General features: G+C 35.8%; 1 protein-coding gene across 2 annotated transcripts in view; it reads left to right on the top strand.

The window, feature by feature from the left end:
- The window catches only part of LOC136832727 (hrp65 protein-like), a 112,559-nt gene that overhangs the window by 83,360 nt on the left and 1,284 nt on the right, over positions 1 to 27,915 (top strand). For both annotated transcript variants that reach the window (XR_010851294.1, XR_010851293.1), the window contains one exon: positions 21,362 to 21,589. The gene's annotated coding sequence lies outside the window, so the exon portion shown is untranslated. The remainder of the gene's footprint in view (positions 1 to 21,361; positions 21,590 to 27,915) is intronic.

Genomic DNA, 27,915 nt, shown 5'->3' with positions numbered 1-27,915 from the left:
ACTGACGTTATCCTCTTTGACCATTCAAAGATTTATATTTGGAGAAAATGGCTTTTTGTATAGATTCAGATTGTGGTGTAACATCCAACTCTCCAATATGGAACAATCGCCATTTTGCAGAACTATATATTAAGGATAGTCACTTTAGCTCAGAATCAACTATAACTCATATGTACTATCTTGTGTCATGTCCAGATTTTACATATATTTATAATAGTTTTGGGGCAGTTTTCATGTAATAGAGTAACATTTGCAATATATGGCAAGTTTTTGCATGTCAAAAAATAAAGAATACCTAATGAAATGCAGTTGTATTGAAATGCAAATTTTTGGACTTGCGATACAGTATCAGATTTTGGAAAATCAACTGTTTATGCTAATGCTTCTGGTGAAAACATTTGAATGTTCTCCTTGTGTTACTATTTATATAAATTATGTCATAACTCATGCTGCAGTTGCAAAGCAGAATGAATCTTTGCCGTTTTCAGCTTTTGGAGTTACTATACTGCATATGAATTCTTTTGTTGAAAATGTTAGTTAACAGTGTAGTGAAAGCAAATAATTTCTTTTCATTCACAATAAAACAAAAGATTCTTAGACACACTGATGGTTGAGAATCTTAAGATATTGTTTTGGTGTGAGTACTCAAAAGATCTAGGTGGAGTGGCAAAAACTATGCATTATAGGGAACAGAATTGATCGTCATAATTTTCCAGATTTGCCAGGTTTAAACCATAATGATTTAGCTCGTATGTTTTGCTGTATAAGATAATCAGCAGATAAATGAGACTGCTCTTTCGTTGTAAACTTCATGGATTTAGCTCATGTGAGTGGTACAAGACAAAATCCAAACTACCAAACCATTATTGATGGAATTAGTCCAATGGGCACTGAACCTGGAAGGTGACATAAAAGTGCTTTCCCAGTGAATTATTTAACTTGAATATATTGCTAATAGTAAGGTGATAAGTTAATGTCCTACAGAATGTGTTTAAAAGTTTTAATTGTCAGAATACATTGCTGGTAGTAAGGAGATAAGTTACTGTCCTACAGAATCTGTTTAAAAGTTTTAATTGTCAGTGTTTTATCAGTGAGGTATGTAATAAGATGAATATTAAACGTAAACTGTTGTCTGTGAATGATGCTTGTAGTTTAACCATAGCTCATATACCAGTTTGTCTACGTACCATACATCATGTATATTGCTGGTTTGTTACACCATCTGTGCTTTCACATGCTGATGCATATATTTTTTGGAACCATTTGCAGTTGAAGTAAGGAAAAACTGTATATGACTGCAGTTAGAAAATGAATGAAATGAATGTATACTATAGTAAGGAACATAGAACTATACAAGTGTGCTCTCTCTCTCTCTCTCTCTCTCTCTCTCTCTCTCTCTCTCTCTCTCTCTCTCTCTCTCTCTCTCTCTCTCTCTCTCTCTCTCTCTCTCTCTCTCTCTCACAACAACAGATACAAGATACATGTATAAAGTTGAAGCTGTTTTACTTGTGTGTTTGTGGTACATTTTTCTTATATGTACAGTTATACACAGGTATTGTGTGTGAATGTCCAAAATAATCAATAACAAATATCAAGAAATTTGATCAGTCTCCCTTTCAAACAACTCAATTATTAATTTTTTTTAAAGATCTGTACAGTAATTTGATAAAATCTAAACCTTATTAATAAAGACAAATCTTACAAGCCATCCCCGTGAAAGCTAAATAAGTTAGCACAGTGGTCTGGTTAAATTACTAAAGTGTAATTAATGGTGGCCACAGTGTAAGGTACTGTATTCTCCTGCATCTTTTCCTCTCTCCAGTGGTGAAGACTCTCACGATAAACACGTTTGTAGTTAGGGATGGACCTTGAAGACCAACTGTGTCCAGAGGAAAAGCGTGCTATGATAGAACCGATACTGGTGCATTTTCCTCACTGTAAGTCAGCAGTATCTTCATCCTGAAGCACTTTGCCATCATCTCTGTTAGGATGCCCAAATATATTGGTAACATTTACTCTTTCTTTGTGTATTTGGTTATCAGTTGTTTAATAGGCCAGTACTTTAAACATTTATGATGGTTAGGGGTTTGCTGTGGGAGTGGGCAAGTAGTATCTTCAGTTTCTGGCTGAAAGGATAACCCCTATTTTAAGGTGTGCTTTCGGATGCGGAGGGATTTTGTATCTTCTAAAGTATATAGTATTTGTGTAATATTGAAGTACTCGAGGAAAACTTTAATGAGATGCAAATCTTTCTTACAGTTCACAACTAGTATATGAGGTGATTTTCATAATGTATTACAGTTAACGTAGAATCTTGACTGTATTGGGAACCATGAATTTTTCGTGAGCATTTTATTGCTTATAAACAGTTTAAATAAAACTAAGTAGAAATATATGCATAGTAGAGACGTGTCGGATATCTGCATCTGCAGATTATCCACATTTTTTATAAATCTGCATCTGCACTGACAGTTTCTTAACATCCGCATTAGCATTGCAAGCGACATCCGCATCCGTATCCGCAGTTTGAGAATGTGCATATGTGGATATCACCCCTTACTCAGCTTTCAATAGTTCCGACTCATACATTGTAACTAAAAGTGCTATTTTTTCTATTAATTTTTTTTTTTTTTTTTTTTTTTTTGGCCAAATTTGGCTTTTTCATTTTATTACAGTATACAGAATACATGATACACACTTACACATTTTATACAGTATGTACTGTATAAGTAACTCTGGTATAGCATATTTGTTTTGGTAATTTCATGTCATTTACAAAAGTAATCATAAAGGCAGGATATTGCATTTTTCAGAAAATCAATCTCTCTCTCTCTCTCTCTCTCTCTCTCTCTCTCTCTCTCTCTCTCTCTCTCTCTCTCTCTCTCTCTCTCTCTCATGCGAAGAATGGCCTTTGAGTTTTGTTACTCCTATCATGCAGTGAGCATGAAATAACCTTGTGCCAAGACAACTAAAACATTTGTGTATCGCTGTTATTGTTTGTACGTTCACATGAAAGTATGCACACACACACATGAGTATCACTTGTGTTTGTACTTTTAATTAGTACATCGAATATTATGTAATATGTATCCATTCTCCTTATTCATTGCGCTCTCTCTCTCTCTCTCTCTCTCTCTCTCTCTCTCTCTCTCTCTCTCTCTCTCTCTCTCTCTCTCTCTCTCTCTCTCTCTCTCATCAAACGACATAGCATTTTGAATTATGTGGTGACTGAAGGTTGTTTATTTTGATTTACAAAATATCTGCATCCGCATCCGCGAGGGTTTGGTCATCAAATATCAGCATCCGCAAATTTAAAAGATTGATATCCGCATCCGCAGATTTAAAAAAAATGATATCTGCATCTGCAAATCCCATTTTCAGACATCCGATACATCTCTAATGCATAGACCTAGAAGAGCCAGCAGGTTGTCCTTGACTTCATGGGTAAAAGTTGTTGAGTTTGATCATTGCATTTACTGCATTGGAAGACCAGTATAGAACACTGTCAGGTAATTATAAAAACAAATGGAAGAACATATTCAAAAGAAAACAGAAAGCAAAAGATCTATGATATGAATATGATGAGAGGCAAAATATTTTGCTCTTCCAAGACTAGTAAACTTGCCGTGGGTTGTCACGTAATAATAACTAACGTTTCTGCACACCTTAGGGAAGTCAACCTGTTTGTCATATGTCAAGGGTATTACCTTTAATAATTTCAGTAGATGTTACGGAGAAAGTCATGTATGCAAGAACATACTGTCAGTTTTGTTTATTTTTGATACTTGGGAAGTTTAAAATTTCATTGTTATTTCTTCATCAACCATCTTTTATTCTTCATGAGGCTGAGATTGCCTTGGCCTTTCATTTCCTCTTCTGGTATGATTAAATTAATTTCCATTCTCCTTAGAATGAAGTACTTTCATTTGTGCACCTTTCTGTTTCAGACCCATGTTCCTGTTCTGTCTATTAAGAGTGCTTATGTTCTGATATGCTTATCTTCACAGATAAGCATATCAGAAGAGCATTTCCGTTTCAACTCCACAGAGGTTTGATTTACTTCATTGGTACTTACTTCATGTCATTATATCCTGAGAATTAAAAACATTAGTGAGCTGCTGGTGCAAAGCAACAGTCAATAAATAGTTAAATTTGAAAGAGAAACTTAACCTTCCTTAACCTTTTTTTTTTTTCTTCCAGTTCCATGATATTGCGTTCTGAGGGTGATATTTTTCTTGTCTCATTTTGAAAGATCAGATTTTTTTTAAATATAGGACTATTTCAAAATTAATCTTATTATTTTATTAGTTCTCATAATTTTATTCATAAAACTTATTTTTTAAACTTTGTCTCCAAACAATTTTATTCATAAAACTTATTATTTAAACTTTGTTTCCAAGCATCCATCTTTTCATATTTTTTGTAACAGCAGTGCTGATTGGTCCTCTAGGTCCCAATGCTTGGGTTATGGTCTGTAACACCATAAAATCATCCTTTCCCCCTCACCAAAAAATTACCCGTGTCCTATAGTAATGCCTTTGTATGTCCTCTTGAGTTTACAGAAGTGAGGTTGCCATTATATGCTCTTGATTCATAATTTTATGGATCGTATTACCCTCCCTCAAATTTTTTGTCATCATATGGCCATTAGTAAAAACTCTGGGATCTTTTTGATAGTGTAGTCGCTTGTTTCGTCCTCGAGGAGTTACCCTGCTATGTCTACCAGAGCCCCATGGTAGACCATGGAAGGGTAATCTTGAGGACTCAACAGTGACTACCAAAAATAGGTTTCCCTACATGGAAACCTGTTTAATTGGCAGCATTTTAGTCTTGCTTTTCAACAGATCTTGTGCTATATTTTTTTATTTTTTTTTTATTTTATAGTAGTGAAAGGCATGTTTTACCATTCTCTGCCTTTGGTCTCGTAAGATTGTTTGTAGATCAAGTTATCTTATTCTTATTTCTCAGTAGATAAGTTCTTATTTACAGACATCCAAGATTTGTACATAGATAAGATAACAGTTAACCTTTTTTGGTGATTCATTCTTCGAGAAAAGTTTTATATGTTAAATTTTTAGTAGAATTGCCCTTCTTGAATATTGGTAATTTCCCCATATTTGACAAGTAAAATTTTAAAAACATTTACTTTTGGTCTCAAATGTTGTATCATCCAAATACAATTGATTTATCAACTAGTCAGTGCTCTTATCTCATTTCTCTCTTCTGTAAGGAGTTCTTTGCATAGAACCTCCAAGGTACTTTGTAACTTAAATTTTACCCTGTTAAAATTTATTCAGCCGTCATGTATTCATATAAAGTTTGGAGGTCTTTGTGTGTTACAACCATTCTTAATACTGTAACCTGACATCCTGGTTTGGTATTAAGTGATCCCATTTCTGACTAGGGGATGCACTTAGCTTGATATATTACTTTTCTGTTGCATCTCAATTTTGATTGCTTAGTTTTGGATCATGTTTTTTTATGAGTCATAGTGCACGAGGTAAGCAGTTCCACCATAACTCGTGCCTTTTTTTTTTTTACTGTTTTCAGGTTTTAATTTACAATTCTCATTTTACCTCTGGATTGGGACCCATACACCTTCATTTTTCATCATCATTCAATGTTGGCATCCTAGTGTACCACCTTTTATTACCATCTGTATTTTCAATTATCTTACAAATATAACTGCATTATCAAGACATTTTCAAAGCTTTTAAATTACATTTTGCCTGCCATTTTGTGTATTTTCTCTTAACTCTATGGTAATGATGGCTTCTTGAGTGCCCTAATAAAAGGAGAGCTCGTTGCTATGCATCACGAGTTTTAGAGATTGCATTTAGTGGTGACTCTCTAGATTAGCTTTGAAGTTTCTGGTCATTGATATCAAAAGCTTTGTTTTAAATGCTACAAGTACCATCAGATTAATTTATTAGTTTCCTTGTGAAGAGTTTAATTAATTTTGAAAAAACTTCAATACCCATGTCCTTGCATGGGTATGGTCAGATTGTTTTTCATGTAGCATTTGGACATTCAATTTTTTTACATTTGAATTAGTAATCTCTGCAGGCATTTAATGAAATTTATGCTAATAATTGCACATTAGAAAACTCGTCACCTAGCAAAAATTACCTTTTAACCCGGAGACTGGTACAACATTATATTTTAACCATGTGAAAATACTGTTTACTTAAAGTACCATGGATTCCTTGAATCTTCACTTTACTTTCAGATTTGAAGTAGATAACAATGTCATTCATGAGGCAGTGAACCTTATTCTGGTCAAGCATAGACTTTGCATTTGGTAAAGTATTTTGTCACTACCATGTATAATGATACCATAAATTGATGTGTCTCGTTTTTTGGGGGAAGTATCAGTCTGATTTTATGTTGGTTACTAATATTCACTTGAAGTAAGGGAACAGACAAAAATTTGTATTAACCTAGGCCCCAAGGGCTGAATATGAAAAAGATTGATAAATTAAAAAAAAAAAAATTTTTTATCTGCATGAAGGAAGCATTATTGAATTGTGGGAAGTGCTCTAGAAATATAAAAGAGAACTTACAAGTTCTTGATGAAGGAAATTGATTACTTAAAATCAGAGCATATTGTTGGTACTATATGTTATGAGCAATTAGATTTACCATAAATGATTGTTTCGTACATTGTACCTGCAGTCTTTCATTTGATATTATGTTTCCACTGCTGGTCATTTGAAGGGTACCTGATAAAAAAATATAGTAATGTAATAAAGTTACACATAAAGTATTCTTTGACATTAAAGAAATATTGATTCTTAACTCTGTATTGGTTTACACATCTTTTTAAATCTTTAGTTTTTCAATACAAGAAGGTTAATTTTGTGAACCATTCATCAAAAGGGAAAAGATGAACTCAAATTTTTTGGTGGGTCGGTCATATGTAAAGGAAGGAGGAAGATATATTGGTGAAAAATGGTATCTCCAATTTGTGGGAGAAATGAAAATATTATTATAATTATCCTGAAGCAAATAATCAACTAAAGTCTTCCTTCTGACCATCAGTCATATGTCTTTGTCTACCCAATTACTCACTTGAAAATACTGCAATAGGATTTCAAATATATGTAGCCCAAAGCTGGCACTTTACTTGATCTTAATGAATTATGATACAGTCTATTTTTGACAGATATGAATTAAATTTCCCAAATACTGCTGCAAATCTTGAGTTGCGAAATTATGTCTTAAGCATGCTTATGGAAAGTGAGCTCAGTAAGTTAGATTTTGCGTATACCAATCTTCGATTGGTTGTTGTGGTCAAAATTTGGCAATAATTTTGGCATTTTGAAAATTACTTTTAGTTTACATACTTATTGAGTGATTTTTTTTTTTTTTTTCATTGATTTTGCGCATTGCTTACATTTCCTCATGGATGAGTGTTAAAGAGATAATTATTTTTGGAAAAATTTAAAACTACTGTGCAATACTATTTTGGGTATCGTCATGTCTACACAGTAGTGAATGATTTCCGTGATATTTTACACAGCCCTTACTTACCATGATCTTGCATTAAGTTCAAGATAATCCATACAAGTATTTTAATATTCTTTGGTAAAAAAAAATGCTTTACAGAACTTGGATTTAGAAATTGTCTCCTTTTGTTGAATGACGATTTTCTTTATTTTATACATAAAGCATGAACTTGGTATTCACTTAAAGTTACGGTCTCTTTACCATCTATAGTGGGAGATCAATAGTTGCCAATGAAGGGGATTTCTCTTCCAATGCAGTTGACAGGTTATTATTCACCTATGCCATCTTGTTTCTGTTAGCAGGATATCTCAAGAACGGGCAAGTGAATCTTAGTAGCGGACCAGGTATGTTGATTTGGTGACCATCTCAAGTGTTATGATTTATGTTCATGGTTACCATGATAGGGCATGTTCAACATTTTGAATATTTGATATCCTGCTACCCATTTGTATTATCTTTATTGATTGATAAGTCAAAGTAATTCTACAACTTACCTTTCGATATCTTTGATGGCATTATAACAGGCTTAAGAACTAAGGTACATGGAGAAATTCGAAGACCATCCAGAGAGACTACATTCCAGTTGGAGTATGCCTATAGTGTCAATTGCGATGTTCCCTCTATTGGCAATTATTTCCTATGGACTGCTGTGTATATAAATACCGAGAGAACTCTTAGACAAAATCAACACCATGTTGTTCTTGAAATTTCACCAGATAAACTATTACTCTCCAATCTCTGACCTCCCCCCACATGCACACGCTCCTGCAATAGCCCAACTTCTGTTTTGGCTGGCAAGGCTGCATGTTGCAATGGAGAATGGGCCAGTGGCATTAAGGTAGCTTTTCTACCCATGTAAATCCCAACGTACCTTCAAGACCAGTTCACAATAGCCAAACAAAGATTGGGCCCCTTTTTATTTCTCTGTCTCTCTCTCTCTCTCTCTCTCTCTCTCTCTCTCTCTCTCTCTCTCTCTCTCTCTCTCTCTCTCTCTCTCTCATTTTCATGGTACACCGCTGCACTTGTAGGAATAAAGTACCTGGTGCATTAATACCTTGCCCTCAGTGCTGGGTCCAATCTTTTGGGAAATGGTAATGTTGTTCATCCCCGATAGGACCCATTTGCAGGTTCATACCCTTTAGGATAAATTATGTAGATATATATATATATATATATATATATATATATATATATATATATATATATATATATATATATATATATATATAATTATGAAAAAAATTTATAACAAGGTAAGACTTAGTTATTACTCCTGAGCTTTAGCCATATAATCAGAATAAAAAAAAAAAGTGGCCATGAGCACATTTTCTGCATATTACAACATTCTACTTTATTTTACAGGCTAACATTCTTGTCACTGGCAGAAAATTAAAACAAAGATCACAGAATATTAGCTAAGGTACACCAGATCAGAAGTGTAGTAGGCAGGACAAACCTTCCCAGATTTCACTACTAGTGAGATTGAGACTTTCAAGGTGCTTCTCAATTTTAGGTGAAGCAGAAACCAAGAAAAGATCCATTTTTATAAGAGACCATTGGAGTATTCTTGCATATCTCAAGCCTGCAAACCAAAAGTGAGATGTCCAGGAATACAGAAATACCTTTGTAGCAAATAAAAGACCAAGTAACAAGACTACAGAAGTAAAACAATAATAAGAAATGAAAGCAAAATCTTAGCAGGCTGGGAAGGAAAAACTTCACAATGAAATCTTTGCTTTTTTCAGTCCAGATGCAAAGATTATTAGTCCAGAAGTAAAAAGAATGAAATATCCTCAGTTTATAGCCATTTCTAGCAATTTTGACCAGTATCCTCCACTTAAGCTGTAAGGTTTAAGATAAGAGCTCACCAAGAAATTGAAAGTTATCTGTGGTGTCTGCAACCCAGAGATTATCTTCAAGAAGCCAAGTTAGTTGATAGAGCTTAAAATCTTTATTTGGTTTATAAAATTGGGTCATCTCCATCAACAAGTGAAATTCCTAATGGCAGTGCTGCTGTCATTTCTCAAACAACTTTACAGCAATCAATACTGCCGTTTAAGAGAGCATTCTAGCTTCTAAAAAAAATTAATAATTGTTTGTTCCAAAATACATATAATGTTCCTTCTGTTCGTTGCCATTAAGAGTTTGGCATACTACCTAACCCATCTGTTTATTTTGGAAGGGAGCAGTGTTTCTTAATTAGCTAAGTGTGATGAGTTACTGGTTGAGCATACTTTGGTATATTGCCATAAGTATAGTGACCAGACACAGAGATTCCTTCTTGATAAAAAATATTTCTGTAAATGTGGATGGTGATGCTGATAGTCCCAGATTTATCAGTACAGTAAATATTTTGACATCAGGTAGTCTTAAGATAACAACGGGAGAGTGATAGGGAATGGTTTTACTGTGTCTCTTACAAAGTAAGGCCTGCTTAAAAGAGAATTATAACTAAACCATTCCAAAATATAAAAGAATGTTTCTCTATTTTCCTTACATTTCATATGTGCAGTAACTTAAAATAAATAGCATTAATGTATTTCATTAGAGAAGATTTTTTACTGTATCACACTTTTTCATTGCAAAAAATACTTTATAAATTTTCCTGGTCATTTTTTTAACGCTTATGGAAAGTAAAGAAATTCAGTGTTCTCAGCTTACTGTAACATCATTCTGACTCATTTTTTATTTTTGTTTATGATTTGAAGGACTGCAAATACGGTAGCGTTTTTGGCACCAAGATGACAGACATTAGCTCTCATGAAAAAAATCCAATAAGCGATAAAAGGAAATTATAATAAACTTGTAAACAGTAAGACAGTAATGAGTTTTACCACTTCCAAATTTTGTACCCTCCCACTCAAAAAAAAAAAAAAAAAAAAAAAAAAAAGCCACGATTAAGGAAGAAAAACCTAGCAAACATGTGCATTTGTATTTCCCCCATCAGGTTTAATGTTTTTTGTGTGCCAATATTCATTGTGCTGATAGTTTTTACTGAATTCCCCCTTTCTCTCCCCCTTTCATCTGTTTACCATTTAGCATAGTCGTCTTTAAAATTTTTAATTGTATCAGATATCAACACCTTACGAATGTGAAACTTCTGTAACTGGGGAAGGTGATAACATGATATTCCTACAGAAGAAAGAAGTTGATGCTATTTTCACCCAAGTATCACACTAGTCCTTAGAAGTGCAGCCATTAGAAATAAAAAAGGTAGAGCAAAACACTGGAAAAATGATTAGTGATAAAATAAGCATTGAAAGAAGTGTTCAAGTGATGTATGTAGTATATTGTTTTGTTTTGAATAAAGATAATGGATATAAATGGAAGGGGTTTGACTTGACAGAGGGACCAGCAGAAAATGTCGCAGAATAAGTAAGAGCCCCTGGAATATGAAAAAAGTTAATGTTCCAGAAACATAAGGACTTGAGGAATTTTCTTGCATCAACTGGAGAGAGCATTGAAGAAGAGGTAATAAGATTATAAAGAATACGAAAAGGAAGAAAGGGGAAAGAGCATTGGAGCATTATAAAAGTGAAATTGGTAAGATTGATGGAGCATACCAAAGAAGTATTTTATGTCTCACTGACTGTATGAAAAGGCTAAAACTTTGCAATAGCAAGAGGAGAATAATTTTTAGGAGTGACAGTTTTTATAATTCACTGACCTTGCTGCTTTGATTTTAGGTTTATAGAATTATTTTAAAAGAAAAATGTTTGCCACATGATTGTTTTACATAGTATTCAGGTATTTTATGAAGAAAAGTTAGTATGGTTTCACAACCATGTACAGTAATAAAAATTTTTTATTGTAAGTTCTCTTATGATTAACTGCCTAATAATACAATAACAGTACCAGTTTCCAACATTGATATTTATGTTTGTGAAGTTTTGAAATGCCACAGGTAAGAATCTGTGAAAGGTGTCCATGTCATTTCCTTTATATGATCCCTTGTAATTGACATTTTCACTGAAATATATACAAGGTCTCCAAATTTCAATCCATCTTGAAATTTGTTTGCATTAATTTTGTTTGATGAAATTAAAGTAGAAAATTTGGTGTTCCAAAATACCTAATATGCACCTCAAGTATCACACATTAAACATGTTTCCTTAGGTTGACTTTAACATCTTCCACAGCATAGAGAGAATAAAGTTAAGCATACCATCTGTGACAAGAGTCTTGAAAAATAGTAACAGGAAAATGCTGGAGATATCGGGTAGGCTTTCCCCTAAGTTCTGAAGCCATTCGTGGAATTTGGCCTTTTAATTCGTGGACTAGCCTTCTGTGCTATTTTACTCTGATGTATAGCCAAAATTTGGTACATATAATCAGAGAGTTGAAGAGATATGAAAAGTATGCTGTAACATTTTAAAAATTTCTGGAGTGCATTTCATTCAGTACTATAGTTTTAGTAATGTTTCCCAGTGCATGGCATTCCTTTCAGATTTGTGGAAGTTAATTTATATAAACTTTGTGGTCTTGAAATTCAGCTGAAAAATCCCAACAACTTTCAGTGCAGCATTTTCAAAGAAAATGAAGAATCTTAAGCATTACCATAATGTTTTGAGCGTGTAGCTCCTAGCATCTTTGATTTTAGTTCAAATACCTTGATGGCTGAAACTTTTTTCCCATTTAATTCCAGTTACATTAACAGATATGTTTGCAGTATGTAGTTTTGCATCTTTCTGTATCTTGATCTTGGATTATATTAAATTTTTGTAAAACTTCTACAGTAAAGTTCAAGTGTATCAAAGAGACCACTGCACGAGAGTTTGAAGTTTTTGTCAAGGAAACATAGGTTAAGGTAAAATATTGTGTAAGTTAAGTTAATTAAATGTAGCTGTAGAATTTGAAATAGTTGCTTATTAGTGAATTTACAGTGTTTTTCAGCACTTACAGGAGTGGCTTCAGAGAGAAAGACATTGATTGCTGCCACCTTTTGATTTTTACTCATCTTTCAAAAATGAACTGCTTATGTAAAAACCTTCCAACAGAAGTTGCACCACACATTAGTCACTTCGTACACCTACACATGAGGCGTCCCCTAAACGCTTAGCCTTACTCTTTAAATTGCACTCACATTCGCCTGGATATCAAAATATTTCAATCCAATATCTGTGTACGATATTGCTCCAACTGGTTTTTAACGTTCCTCTCTTCCTACAATTTCATCTGAATTATTTAGGCTTCAGCCTCCCTTCTCTCCATTGACAGAACCTCCTTAAAACTATCTTTCACATAGGCTAGCCTCTTTGGCCTTTCCTGCTTGTCTTTGTTGCTCATCACTTCAATTCTCTTTGTTCCATATATATTAGACAAACAGTTATTCTTTTGTTTCATTCATAAATAGCATCCACACTTCACTTCCAAAAAGGAGAGTTAGGTTAAAAATATACACATCCCAATCAGGCTTTCGTAGACTTTACTGTTAAGATCTTTTCAATACACCCTGTGTTACCTAGTTTATGATTAAATTTCTCTTTCATCTGACCATCATCCATTCCACATACTGTACAGTACTCCCAAATACATAGAAAATTCAACAAGCTCCATTCCCCCACCTTTCATAGAAACGGATATTCATTGCTACAACTTCCTTGTTTCCATTTACCATTGAAATCTATTGTTGGTTACTTTTTACCTTCCTGCCCTCACATATTTTGCTCTTTCATTTGTTGCAGTTTCTTATATTAGTGTCAGTCATCACTATCACCTGCAAACATCAGCAACTCCACATTCCATTCATGACTCATTTTTTATCCCACTGCTCTGCACTTGTATCTTTTTCTAGGTCCTTGTATGCTACACACACACATATACAGGTTTTTAATTTTGTTCTCAAATTTTTTGAAGTAACTATGTTGCAATAAACAATTGATTCACATAGCCTCTTCCCTGTCCAAATTGCCAGTGCTTTTCCCACATTAATCGTTTCCTTATGTTTTACTTTTGTCAACCAATATTACACTATATCAACACAGGACTTCACTCCTAGCAGTGCTGTCTCCATCTGTAGCTTTAATTATAAGATCCATTTGATAATAATCACACCTCTTTTTTTTCATTATGTACCTTCTTTCTCTCACATTCATTTCATAAAGCATGTATACCTGTTACGCTGCAGTGGATCCTTGCCAATGTATGCTTGAAGGGAAGTGAAAATGCAGTTTAAACAGCCAAGTCTGCAATGGTTGTTATTAAATCAAATATAATAAATTTCTGCAAACAGTTTACACTGCAAAAAGTCCATTCTTATGGATAGATTTAAATATTTTTGGAGTGATGGATTATGCAACAAAAAATAACATTAAAATCATAGTAGTAGTGTGGGATTCATTAGTACAAAAAGGACATACTGCATTTATTCTGCTAAGTAGTAGTAGTATTCCATCTGAGAATTGGGCAGACTTGTTTACCACATGATTACTTAATGGCTATCTGTTATAACCTAGTTTGTGTCCACAGACAATCAGTATACTATAGTGTTAACCAAGTAACATCATTAGTGTATTAATTGCCATAATTTCAGTTGGCTGCCATTGGCAGTTGTGGTACTGGGCAAGAATCCTTTCAAGAAATGTCACTTTTAGACATTTTTAGTCTGATTTTAATATAGTAGTTTGAATTTAAATATTTTATAAAACTAAGTCATATTGGCCATCCCTGTGAGAATTAAGTTTTTTGTTTTTGTTGTAGAGGTAAACTTTTACAACAAATTGATATTTTTTCAATTTTGGAAAGTGCTACAGGGCCTTTATACATGAATCCTTGAAGATTCATTTTCCAAGCTCCCCCACCAAAACCAGTTTTGTGTACTGCAAATTTTGTAGGCTGCCAGAAGCTAGCCTGTAAGATGAGAGCAATCAATATGGCAAAATGCTTAGAGAGTAAATTAAACTTCGTGAAAATCTCGAGTCATTTGTTACTTGCCAGTAGATGAATAATCCCTGATGCTTGATAGACTGTTAGTTTACTTTTAATATACTTTGCAAAAATTAGTAGGACATGATAGTGTAGATGAATGCTAATACTAAAGTGAATATGAATTAGAAGTAAATGCACTAAGCGTGGAGACAGTATCAGTTATGATAAAGGGAATTTTTATGCTTGTGAACAAGCTGTGTCAATTTATTTATTTCTTTTGCATTAATCTATAGTATAGTTAATACCTTTATCCATAACTGATCAGTTAGCATCAATAGCTAAACACTTTTGTTTTTTTTTTAATACAGTGTGTTCCTGAAAGCATGAATTGATCCCATGATCATTTGTATAGTATTATCAAGTACATGTAATGTCAATAATTACTGTAAGAGATCAATTTAATTAACTAGCTACTTATGTAAGTTAATGATAATGTTAGCCTTGTTTGATTTATACAGAAATCTAACATTGTCAACCCAGTTTGAATTCCAACATAACAGGTCTACACTGGATTCATTATCCCACCTAGATAATAACCAGAGAGGAACAGAGTGCAAGGAAATAATGTTTTTTTCTTTTTATAAACAGTTTTTATTCCGTCTGATAAGACACTTGATTGGTTTCAAGGCTACCCATCAGTGTTTAGTAAAACTTATTTGTGTGTTAAATTCTGATATATTGATTAATTAGGAATTGATATTCCTCAAGGAAATATTTTAGCAGTGCAGTGTTCATATTTGGATGATTGTGCTATATTTTACAGAGTTCAAAAATTACACCATGCTCCATCTATCTACATATATCTTTTAACTCCACTGGAACCTGCTGATGAAGCCCAGGTATTAACTATTACTAAAGTATTGAGAGTTAATACCTGGGCTTCATCAGCAGGCTCCAGTTGAGTTAAAAGAAGTTTTTTTATATATAAGAGGAGAGCGTGGAATTAAAGACGAAAGACAGACTAAAATTTTTGGCCTTGGTCATTGGTGCACCCTAGGTTCAGCAGCTCATATTGCAGATATGAAAACCAAAATTAGAGATCACTTAAATATGGGGATAAAATAATCTCATACTAGTGGAATTTTTGCTAAGGAACTTTGGTCTAATTATTTTAAGTGACTCTTCTGTCAGCAGTAGAATATGGGATTCAGATAACTATATATAGATGTGTTCACTCTCTACTTTTAGATTAAATATGACGAGTCACCATTCCTTAAACCATGATCTTGAGCTGCTATGAATGGATTAAAGATATGAGCAGCTAACTCTGCTATCAAAGCTCTTTGATGAAAACTTTTTAAAAAATATTTTTTGCTATTTACCATTAGATTTAGTTAATTGTGATCATAAAACCATAAATCAAATTGCAGTAATGTTTACATAGAACTTCCTCCTCCTTGGATCATTTATAAAGTTTGTTTTTACCCATATCATGTGCCAAAACATTGCATATCTACCCCCAATGTTATAAGCAGCATGCAGTGAAACTTTGGACACATTCCACCCAATATGGAGCTTTTATACTCTTGAATTCGTAGTAACACAGTGATTATAATTATGGCATATTCTCATATGAGTAGATTTGAATTTTTTATATATATTCCCATGAGGACTTTTTTATTTACTCATTTGCTGCATAAAATTTATACTTTGATGCTTTGATGAAACACTTACCCATCATCATAATCTCCTCCAATGCCATACCATGCAGAGTGCCTCATTGAAATTCTTCCACTCAGGTCTTTTGAGCCTTCTCTTCCACAAATCACCAATCTTCCCAGCCTCCCATCTCATATTTCTCGTCCAAGTAGGTTTGGGTCTTACAACTCTTCTGGTGTGCACACATGCCTGGAATATGAGCACAGGGTGTGGAGCTTCAAATCTGATGCCCTTTTCAGTTTTGTGACTTGTGCATCATACAGAGCAGTGATTATTGCTGTACTTTTATTTCACTATATGCTGTGGTGCTAAAAAGTATGATTGCTGTTGGCTTTAAGGGAATAGTCATTTGTGCTGTTTATGGAACATTCTTCCCAAAAGGTTCTGCAACTGCTGTTAGTTGCTCTCCCATGATACATTGCACTTTTAAGTATCCCAAGCCATTCCCACTTTATGGGGTAGTAAAGTGGAAAGGAAGTTCTCTTAATCAAAATTCAGGAGTGATCTGAGTCAATACTTTGGAGAGATACACGAGTGCTACTGGCAGAAAGCAAGTTCAGTGAGAAAGGGCACAGAGCAAACCGTTAGGTGTTCGCACTGGGGGTAGTAACCCCGGCATTGTAGATAGCTTTTTCTCTGGTATATTTAGCAATTTTTATGCCTAGAAATAGTGCTATTGGAACCATTTCACTGGGTGACACAGGTCTTCCCCCAGAAATAGATTTTTCCTTTGTCAAAATCCCTTTTTCTGGCATATTGCTGCCAAGCTTGAATAAGTTTGCCAGTAGTTGATAAATTTATTTCTAGAAACTGTTGCTATTTACCCTATAAGGCCATTGGAACTGAAGTGCTGTAGTATGTGTTTGTGCTTGAATGACCTCAATTTATTAAAATTCCATGGTTTTGATTATGCATCACTATACTATAGAAATATTGGCCACATGATGCAAAGTTGGTACAGTAGCAAGATAATTAAGGATGCCAGAAAACTTGCTTGTGTGTAATGTTGAATTTAGTATAAAAGCAGCAAATGGAGAGAGAGAGAGAGAGTCTAAAGAGAATACAGTACTATATAGAAGGAAGCAGAAGTGAATGATGCAGGAGTAAGAGGGTTGGTTTGAGTTTGTAAAGCTTGTTGAAGTAAATTTTGTGGTATAGTATAAGTAGAGCAAGTAAAGAGGTTGAGGATGGAAAAGGTTGTGAGTTAATAGCTGTTGTACTACAGTATAGTTGTTATCATAGCTGAAGAAGTTGAGTAAAGTATATAAGACTTTTTCAGAAGTAGGTGCTGTGGACTTGTTTTAGCAAATTTGGTGTAGAGGAATTTTTTGCCAATATGGGGACAGTAGTTCCAAATTGACAGATAAAAGAAATAATTCCTCAGTTTGAAAATGGGCTTGTACACAATTGAGTGATTTCAGTGGTGGTTTGTCTATAACTTGCCATTGCCAGATAATTACAACTGGCCTTTTTCTGTCATTTGAAAGGAATTAGCTATTGTCATCCAGCATCTACAGGAGAGGATAGTTGTGAGTTTGTGTAGAGGAGATTTACCGCTCATTCTTACATGAGATACTACTTTTGCTTATTGGATTGTGTGAATTGCACAATGTAGTATATAGATTTTGTAACAGGATTTTCGTCTTGTGATTGTTACTTTTTTTTTTTTTTTTTTTTTTTTTTTAAGAATGAGCCACCCTGCATGGGTGATAACACACTCACTGCCTTGTAGAGTGCTTTAGATTTTACTAAATGTTGTTTGCAGATCTCTTCTGCACCAGTTGAGTGATATACTGACTTTTACTTTTGTTTGGCTTGGATTCTTCGTACCTAGCTGTTCAACTTCTGTAAATTGACTTTGGTCCTGTATTCCTTTCTCAATAAAAAAAAAAATCCTTCAGGTAAGCCCTGTGAGAATAGAATTGGCTCGGTGGCCTCGTTAAACCATATAGTGATGTAAAGTGTACATCATTTTTAGGGCTGTGTTCAGTTTTTGAGTGGGTCTTTTGATCACCTGTCTTTTAACAAATGTAGTTTACTTGCATTCAAGGTTTTGTATTCAATTTCAAATGATTAAATCAACTCATATATTTTGACCTTGACCCAAAGTTATTTGGCCAAGTTCAGATACACTAATTTTTTTTATAGATATGCTCTTTTTCGTAGTACTGTAATATGTTCCAGCATTCAAATTGGGTGTATCTCAGCATCAGGTTGCACAGGTTTTGGTTTTGATCAAAGTTTATTTGATCAAGTTCAGGGCTCCATGAGTGTTTATGTTTTCATGATAACTTTGCAAGAGGTCTAATCTATTTAGGCCATAAAGGAAATATTTTGACATTAACTTCATGCAGATATATAGAATTTAAGTGCCGTGTATATCTTTACTTTGCAAAGAAGTTTAAAGTTAGACTTTGCTGACTTGTTGATGATCTCTATTCACCCTTGTCAACAATGACTTAGCAACTGGGTTAGATGGACATGAACTGCACATCCATTTGGAAAATTTCAGCAGACGTAAGTCTTACGCAAGTCTGAAAAGTTGACACTTTTATGATGTTAGCTGCACTGCAGATCTGATGAGTAAATGTAGGGTATGTTGGATATGGTCAGTTCTTGGATGTTGGTGAGTGCCATTTTTGGTTGGATCTGGTCAGTTCTTGGATGTGATGGGTGCCATTTTTTAAACTGTCAGCGTAAAGACTGTGAAGAAAAATCCTGTTCCTTAAAGGTAAGGATATAATAAGACCATTTTCTTAAATGTAGATCTTAGTACGTAATTGAAAGTACACTAAATTCCTTAAACTTTATGAGGACTACTGTCCTCATCATCAGAGGGAAACAGTTACAAGATATAAAGAAAAGAAGTGAATGTTCACTAAAACAGTACACACCCTTCAGTCAAGAAAAATGAGTCATGCCCATTTGGTTATAAAAACAAGAATGCCAAATATGAGGAATTTAGTAAGCAGACAGAGTTGTCATTAGAAGATGATGAGTCGGTATCATTAAAGATTTGCAGTCCCCCTAGGCAGCTTGGAGAAGCTGAAAAGAAAGCCCAGAAAACATTAGGATCCATTAACATCAGTGTACCCCATGGATAAAGGAGACAAGACAACCCTAATACAGTGCATCAGTTTAAACCCAATTTGAGTGTGCTGTCCAAGGGCACCCTTTTGGTGGAAGAACATAGAAAGATCAGAGGTAGTACAGGTAAAAGTACCCAAACTAATACCATTAGTCAGATAACATGGAGGCTAGAGTTGGAAGTGTTGAAGTTAAAGGAATATATAAAATAGATTACCAATATCTACAACCTCCTGTTGTAAACAAACTAGATATCCTCATTTTTAGAGGATGTGGACGGTACCACATATGATTAGATGAAGTGGTCTGCATGATTGTGATTTTTACGCTGTGTCCATGGATGGACTAGTAAGCATGACACACTTTTATCCATGTAAAACACACACCTACACCACCTGCTCTTGGGAATATGTACTACAGTGAAGTTCCTGTTGTACATGAGGATTGCTATGTATATTTGAAGAACCTGTGAATGTTTTGAAGTTGGGATGTCATTGAATTTAAAGTTGAGTTAGTGTCATTATTATAAACTACCTATTTTTTTCGGTTGATATTGCAAATACAAGGTGAATTTATTTTAAGATGAATCTTATTTTCTTAGGGGATGTCATTGTGAGTGCTGAATCCTTCAAATAAATTTTTTTTTGTAGACCTGAGAATTATTTTTTGTATTGACACTCCTCTCACTGCCAAAAGTAAACCACTACCGTTTGTAAACTTAAAAATTTTGCACATCAAAAGCAGTTTATTGTAAATAAAGTCATAGTACAGTCTTAATATCATACTTGAAATTCATCATTTCATTCATTTAACAGGTCAGTTTTTGTTTAGCTTACTGCACTTATAACCTTGCCAACAGAGGTAGTTATGATAGGCATGATATATCTACTAACTTGACTGCATCACTCAGTCACCTAGTTTTTCTTGAAGATTACTTGGCATAATTGCCCCTGACTACAGTACTGTTGTAATGGCTAAGAACTGAACTATCCTCTTGGAAACATTTGCTTTTCTTTTCACTTTGATTGATACTTTGTTATTAATGATTTTCAGGGAATATCTATAATTGGAAAAGAGGAAATGGGGATGAAGACATAACTTTGCCAACAAAGTTAGATGGACCACAAGATACCTCAAAAAATGACTGATGGTTATGAATACATTTTTGTTAAATGGTATGCTGTGGCCCAAGGGAAGAACTTTACTTTATTCTGAAAAGAGTGAGGAGCCAGGTTCTTTTCCATTGGAATTGGTGGTAATATGTGGTGTCTGGGGCTTTAAAGTTGAATACAGTATTTAGCACAGAAAAAAATTTAATATCAAGTTAAGGAATGTCTCAAGAAGTACTCTGATCAATACTTTATTGTGGCAGAGTGGCAGAGATGAAAGTAAAAGGTAGTTTTGATTGGAGATAAAGTTAAGTACAGTATGTGGCCACAAATGTTATCATCAAGACTGGCAAGTCATAAAGAAGTGAAACGTACAGTAGGTAGAAGATGAATAAAGAATTTTCAGAAATGAAAGTAGTTGATTGGGATTTTTTGAAAAAGATTAGTAGATTGGGAAAGTGGATACAAATGGTTGGATGGATTGCAAAGTGTAGAATTTTATGAATAAAAAAAAATGGGAGTTACTGGAGTACAACTTTGTGAAAGTTTTAATATTACAGATTGAAGGAGAATGTAAAGAGAATATTCAGGGGAAAGTTAATCACAGTAGTTTTATAGAAGAAATGATATAGTAGACTATTCAGTATTCATAAATTGGGTTCACATGTCACTGAGGCAGTGTCTCTTTGTGATTGTGTTTGTTTTGTGGCTATCAGTTTTTCCAAGGGTTCACCCTAGATTTATCAGCTTGAGGAACATTGGGGAAATGACTACCATCGCAAATTTCTCTGAAATCTCTCTTCATGGAAATCATTTTTTAATAATTTTTTATATCAAAAAGTAAGAAACAGTTAAGCAAAAGGTAAGCTGTCCATTCTCAAGCAGCAGTTTATTAAGAATTTGATATGGAATCTGGTGCACAGTGCATCACTCATATTAAAAGCTTAAAAGTGTAATTACTTGTGATTTTCTTAGTTTGTGCAAGTTAAGCAGCAGTTTTTAATAAATAGTTCAGCGAGGTATATGAATTTACTTTGAATTAATACCAGAATTTTTCTCTCAAATTTCAGGTAGTATATTACAGGGGTCGGGGCTATGGCTATCGACGCGGCAATAGAATGGGGCTTGTGACGTGACTTTGAGCTAAGAGATTCCAATAGTGATATAGGCGTCCACTCGGGGGTAGGCCCCGGGGCTATTGGAACCAGAGGAAGGTCTTAGAAAGAAGGCTCTCCAAATGACACAGGGTGTAGTGCAGAGTTGTTCTCTGTGAGTATACACCCTGCATGGATTGGATGGTAAGTAGATTTATTTTATATTCATAACATTGAGGGCTAACCTCAGTTATTCAACCTTTTTTTTCTATTGGCACATTACTTTTTAACTAATTGTGTTGAAGCAGTAATAGTTATAAAGTAGTAACAACCTAACTTTGAACATAAGCTTCAATAGAATACATACAATTTTAAAATTACAGTTTCAAACATAGAGTACGTTAGAATATTTACAAATAAAAATGTATGCTTTTGAAAATGTAAGAAGGAAAGTAGTCCTTGAGACTTCATTCCCCTGACTCAGTCTATGTACTAATTTCAGAAAGTATTCATCTACTTACAAACAAGTTATGCCCTGTTTTTATATAAGTAAGTTACCAAGTAATTACTTAGCTAACGATTATGCTTGCACTGCATCCTAAATTAAAAATTTGTGGTAACGCGTCGGTTGCAAAGCACGGGTGACAGGCCCCGCCCACTGCAACGGAAGCGTAGGAGCGACTTACCGCTACCGGCGTCATTCTCTTTTATGCCACGCTGCCGACAGTAGGTCATGCTCTGCAGTCCTGTCTGATTCTCCAGTTGTTGCATGCTTGCCAAAGCCGGTGAAGTATTTCACTTTTGTTTGGCCCAAGCTGTTGCCTTTATGGTTTTATCTTTTGCATTTGGATTCTTTCTTATAGTTAGCTATGTCTGATTCTGGCGCTTCCAGTCGTCGTTATTGTAGCAAAGGCTGTAAGACTAGATTAACTAAGCTTTGTTAATGCACATACCATGTGCACTAAGTGTAGGGCGCAGATGTGTGCGAGGGAAAATACATGTTCAGGGTGGAAAGACTGGGATGAATGTAAATGGAAGGTGCTTGAATCTCATCTTAATAGACTTGAGAAGAATAGGCTAAGGAAGGCAGTTGCTCAGGCCAAAATTAGGGCCTCTGTTAGTAGAGATTCTTCACCTAAGCCTAAGACAGACTCTATCCTAGCTCTTCCTTCTACTCCTGGACACACACTCTCCAATTCTCAGTCCTCCCTCTATTCCATCACATACTCCCGTGCTAAGCTGCCATGCTTCTGACCCCAATGCCATAGTCAGTCTTGAGTCTAGAATTGAGTCCAAATTTGATAAGAAAATTAGTCTTGTGGTTAATTCATTGTCAGAGATAGGGCCGTCCCTATGTGTCCTTATGGACAAAGTTTTCAGTGATGAAGTGCCTAGTGACAAAGTGTTATGTGAAGTGTTAGTGGTTTCTCGTCCCATCGGTTCTCCTAGACTAAGGTCACTGTCCCACTCCCCTGTGCTTGGGTGAAGACATACCAGAGGTCCAAGGGAGGTTGGCAGGGTTTGCCCACAGGTTGCTGCCCCCTCAGTCGAGCCTGTTGCTAGATCCCAGGCTTCAACAGACTGCCGCTGGAGAGGCATGTCGTTGGATGTGAGCCACTTGTCTTCAGGCTTGGACTCAGATTCTGACTGCGGGCATCGTAGATGCTTACTTGACTGTCCTTGCCACTGAAAAGGCACATGGATGACTCTGCTCCTGCTTTCCCATTGCCGGTCATTTGTCACAGGGACACTTTCGACAACCCGCTTCCATCTTGCAGCTACGGTGTGGATCCTTCAGTTTTTGCCTCGTTGGCTACCTGCACACCCATGGGATTCTCCTGTTTCGTTCTCTCCCAAGGATTCCAAACGCCCTAAGCATCATTCTAAGTGCTTGTCACCTGAGACCTCATCTATCTGTCATCTTTCCCATCACTCAGGAGATAAAATCGGACCTCTAGTGGTGGCTGTTCGAAGGAAGACTTTCTCAGGGAAAACCTCTTCACCCTCCGAGCGCTGACCTAGACTTCTGCTCAGATGCTTTGGATCTAGGCTGGGGAGCTCTTCTAATAGTCAAAAAGTTTCCGGGATGTGGTCCCCAGAGGAAATCAATCTTCATATTGTAAAGGAACTGAAGGCCATTCATCTAGGTCTCCAATATTTCTCAGCCCCAACTCGCAACAAGACAGTGGTTGTTCATGCGGACAACACCACTGCTCTGTTGTATATCAGAGGAAGCAAGGGGCCACTCGTTCCTTTTCCCTCTTGTCAGACTGCAAAGGACCTTCTACATTGGGTGCACCAGAATCAAGTGACACTGGTCACTTGTTTCATTCGGGAAATTAAATGTCCTGGCGGACAAGTTGAGCTGTCGGAAGCAGGTCCTTCTTCCTAAGTGGACCTTTGACCATAGGATCTGTGTCGCCCTTTGGATATTGTGGGGCAAACCTTCCCTAGACCTGTTTGCCACCTCAAGAAACAATCGCCTTCCTCTCTTTCGCTCTTCAGCCTCAGATCCCCTGGCATGGGCGACAGATGCCATGCTCCTAGACTGGTCAGGCCCTGAACAAGTTCGTGTCACACCACATCTCAATGACACTCTTAGCGCTGTTTTGGCCCACGAAGGAATAGTTCCCGGACCTTCTACATCTTGTGGTAGACTTCCCAAGGCTGCTTCCCCAAAGACTGTGGCCACTCAAACAACCTCACTCAAGAGATATCACCAAGGGTTGTCTACTCTCGCTCTGACAGGCTTCAGACTGTCAGAAAACTCATCAGAGCAGCTGCGGAAGCTATTGCGAAGTGCCGACAACAATCTACTTGCGACGTTTACCAGTCAAAGTGGACAGTGTTCTGTCGATGGTGCCTCAGACATCACATCTCATCTTCTGAGACATCTGTAGCCAAGATTGCAGATTTTCTCCTTTACCTGAGGACCTCTAGGAGCCTTTCCTCATCCACCATTAAAGGATACCAAGCGATGCTTACCTCAGTTTTTAAACACACAGGTATGGATCTTTCATCTAACCAGGATCTAATGACCTCATTAAGTCATTCGACACTTCCAAGCAGAAGAAATCTGATTTAGTGTCTCGCAACTTGGATGTAGTCCTTAAGTGGCTTTCAGGTCCTTTCGAGCTACTCAATTCTGCTTCCCTCAAGAACCTTGCGCAGAAGACCCTCTTTCTAGTAACCCTGGCTATGGCCAAATTTGTGAGTGAGTTGCATGCGATTAACAAAGAGGGTAGGCTTCTCCCAAGGAGATGCAGTGTGCTCTTTCACCTTAGGCTTCTTAGCCAAGAATGAGGATCCTTCTAAGCCTTGGCCTCGCTCCTTCCATATTAAGAATTTAATGGATGCTCTGGGCCCAGATGAAGAGGAGAGGGTTCTTTGCCCAGTCAGAGCCCTGAGGTACTATCTGCATAGGACAGAGAAGATCAGAGGACCTGCTAGCAACCTCTGGAGCTCTGTCAGGAATTCTTCTCGTCCTCTTTCAAAGAATGCCCTATCATTTTATTAAAGACCTGATCTCCGAAGTGCATTTCCGGATTCAGGAAGACTCTTTTCCTTTGATCAAAGTTAAAGCTCATGAAGTCAGAGCAGTGGCTGCCTCTCTCGCCTTCAAGCACAATTTATCTCTCTCGTCCATTCTGCAGTACCCTCGGACCATTAGCAGTTGCTGGCATGGTATTGGGGGAAGAAGCATAGGAGAGATACTGTCTCTCTTCTATCTCTTCGCCTTGATGTAGGGTGTTGAGTTTTTTGGGAGTCTGGAGGTACTTTGTACCTGGAGTGCCCACCAGTTCTTTGGATGGGTAGTGGTTTGTTGTGCCAGGGTGGGTGACAGTGTTTTTATGGTTGTTGGTTTGTGGTATTGCGTTCAGGACAAGGGCAACTTTTTTCTGCATACGTCTTGCCAGCGATCAGGCATGTCCTCCGTTGCAAGACTTCAACTGATGTAGAGGCAACAATTAGCTCACTGCCGCTCCAGTACAGGTGAAGATGAGCACCATACCAGAGGCAGCATTCACCTACAGTAGCGCTCTTACCAGGTAAGGAAGCAACAAGCATTGTTTCAATGCTAGCCACCCCTTTCTAGTTCAAGTCATTACAACCCTTAGTGTTTTTGAAGTAGAATAGTCCATTCATCCCAACCCCCTTGCAATGTGGGATCCAGTTAAGTAATTACTTGGTAAGTTACAGTAATAACTCGATCTTACATGATTCGAGTTGCGCCAATTCGCAGACATGCAAACTTTTCATTGGAACCTAACTAATTGTCATACTCGATTTTTTCACAGGCGTGACATTTGCAAATCCTCAAGAGAGGAGGGAGACAGATAAGGGTTGTCATTACTTAAGAGAGTGAAATTGTTTATCAATTATTACGGAGACAGAGAGAATAATTAGAGAGAGAGAGAGAGAGATTGTCCTTACTTGAAACATCAAGTTGAATTATGTACGAATTATTACAGAGACAGAGAGAATAACATGGAGAGAGAAGTTATTCTTACGTTAGATATCAAAAGATGGAAATTCATGATTTAGGAAGGAAAAAGGAAAAAGAAAGAAGAATCCTTTGACACACTGCAGCTTGTCAAAGGATTCTTCTTTCTTTTTCCTTTTTTCTTCCTAAATCATGAATGCAGGAATATCTCTCTCTCTCTCTCTCTCTCTCTCTCTCTCTCTCTCTCTCTCTCTCTCTCTCTCTCTCTCTCTCTAATAAATGCTAATGCTGCTTACAGCTGAGTTACATCCCTGTCAGTAATAAGTTATAAGTTTATTTAATATTTTAAGTAAGGACAACTCACACTCTCTTGTTCGTAGTTAGCGATCACACATTTTTACAACTTATTATTTCTCTGTACGTCTTTACCTGTACAGTAGATAGTTTAAATTGATCTAATTTTACCTGTACCATCTATGAACTGTAAATGCGCTAGTGTGGCAAATACATTCTAAAACACAGACATAATAACTAAGAGTTGTATTAGTCCAAATAAAAATGACATTCTTATAATAAAATAGTTTTACATATACTTACCAAGTAATTACTGAATCAGAGCCCTCCCTCCTCCCCTTTTTTCATGGGCTTTGTGGCAATAAAATAGAATGATGCCCCTGGCAGTAAGTCGCTCCTACGCTTCCATTGCAGTTGGCGGAGACTGTCACCCCCTGCTTTGCAATTGACGTATTACCGCGAATTTTGAATTTAGGATGCCGCGCGAGCATAATCATTAGCTAAGTAATTACGTGGTAAGTATATAAAACTATTTTATTATAAAAGTTTCCTTTTCCAACTTTACAGTCAAATTGGAAAATATTTATTACCCAGAATATTCTATTTGTTCGCCCTTTATTTATCCCCTTGAGATGATATGGGTTCCAAAATTTTTTTGGCAAATCACAGTATGACTGATTATGGATGCAGCTATGTTTTTCATGTATTGCTTACTGGGAATTTAGTTACCATAATATCAAGCTGGTTTTGGAGTAAATTTGAAGCTGAATATTTGTACTTTATTGAAGTACTGTAGTTCAAAATTTAAAAGTTAAATTTACACAAATTGATTTTCAGTAAATGATATTTGACAACATCTGAATCAACAATTGGAAATGGGTACATCATTTGAAGTCATTACAATCTCAAAGGTTTAATATAGGTTGGAAGCAGAAATATCAGATTGTATAACTCTCATGTACTCAAAACATAAACATAAAAGAGAGATAAACAGCAGTCGAACTGAATATTGAATAGCATTTTTGTGCAAAGACTTAAGAAGAAACGTAATGAAAGATTAGATATATATAAAGAGAAATTAAAACTGAATAACAAGCTCCAAAATTACAAGAAAAAGAACAAGGGCAAAAAGGAATGATTGACTTGATGCAAGAGCATTGTATAACAAAGTGCAAGTGAAATTGAGAGATGGGAATAACTTAAACTGATACCTATTATTGATTTACTACAGTAGGCATTTTTAAGAACTGCTTCACAAACAATATTAGATATCACAAAACAAAGAATTGCAAACGTTGTTAAACTGTAATAAATAGCAAGTCAATATGTTTTCCTAGCATCTTAACAAAGTTTATTCTACTTGTTTGGCTTTACAATATTTACGATTTGTGCTAATTTATAAAATACTGACTTTTCTTATAGTTATGTTTATTTATTAGCATATGTTTTTAAGAAAGAATTCTTCCAACAAACCCAATACTTTAAATGAGGTTGTAATCATTCATGGTCTTCTCATGTCCCTGAAACTCTACCTCTCCATGTGACAGACCAAAGAAGAGGGTGGCAGCCTTTCGAACCTACTTATGGAGCTCCATGTCTCAAGCAGTGAACTGGCTCATTGTTTGTGTATTGTGTACCATTATCTATGTGAAATTCAGAATAGCTGAAGGTAGTGAACTTTGTACATATTATAATTAGAAGATTTAGATTAAAAATTGGTTCTGTTACTAAGAAATGATAATGTTTCTCTTTAAACACATTACTTATGATAAAGACCGAATAGTGATTTAGA

This window comes from Macrobrachium rosenbergii, chromosome 50 (assembly GCF_040412425.1).
Source record: "Macrobrachium rosenbergii isolate ZJJX-2024 chromosome 50, ASM4041242v1, whole genome shotgun sequence".
NCBI classification, from domain to species: domain Eukaryota; kingdom Metazoa; phylum Arthropoda; class Malacostraca; order Decapoda; family Palaemonidae; genus Macrobrachium; species Macrobrachium rosenbergii.
The sequence above is the reverse complement of the archived record's forward strand: the minus strand, read 5'-3'. Positions and strand labels throughout refer to the sequence as shown.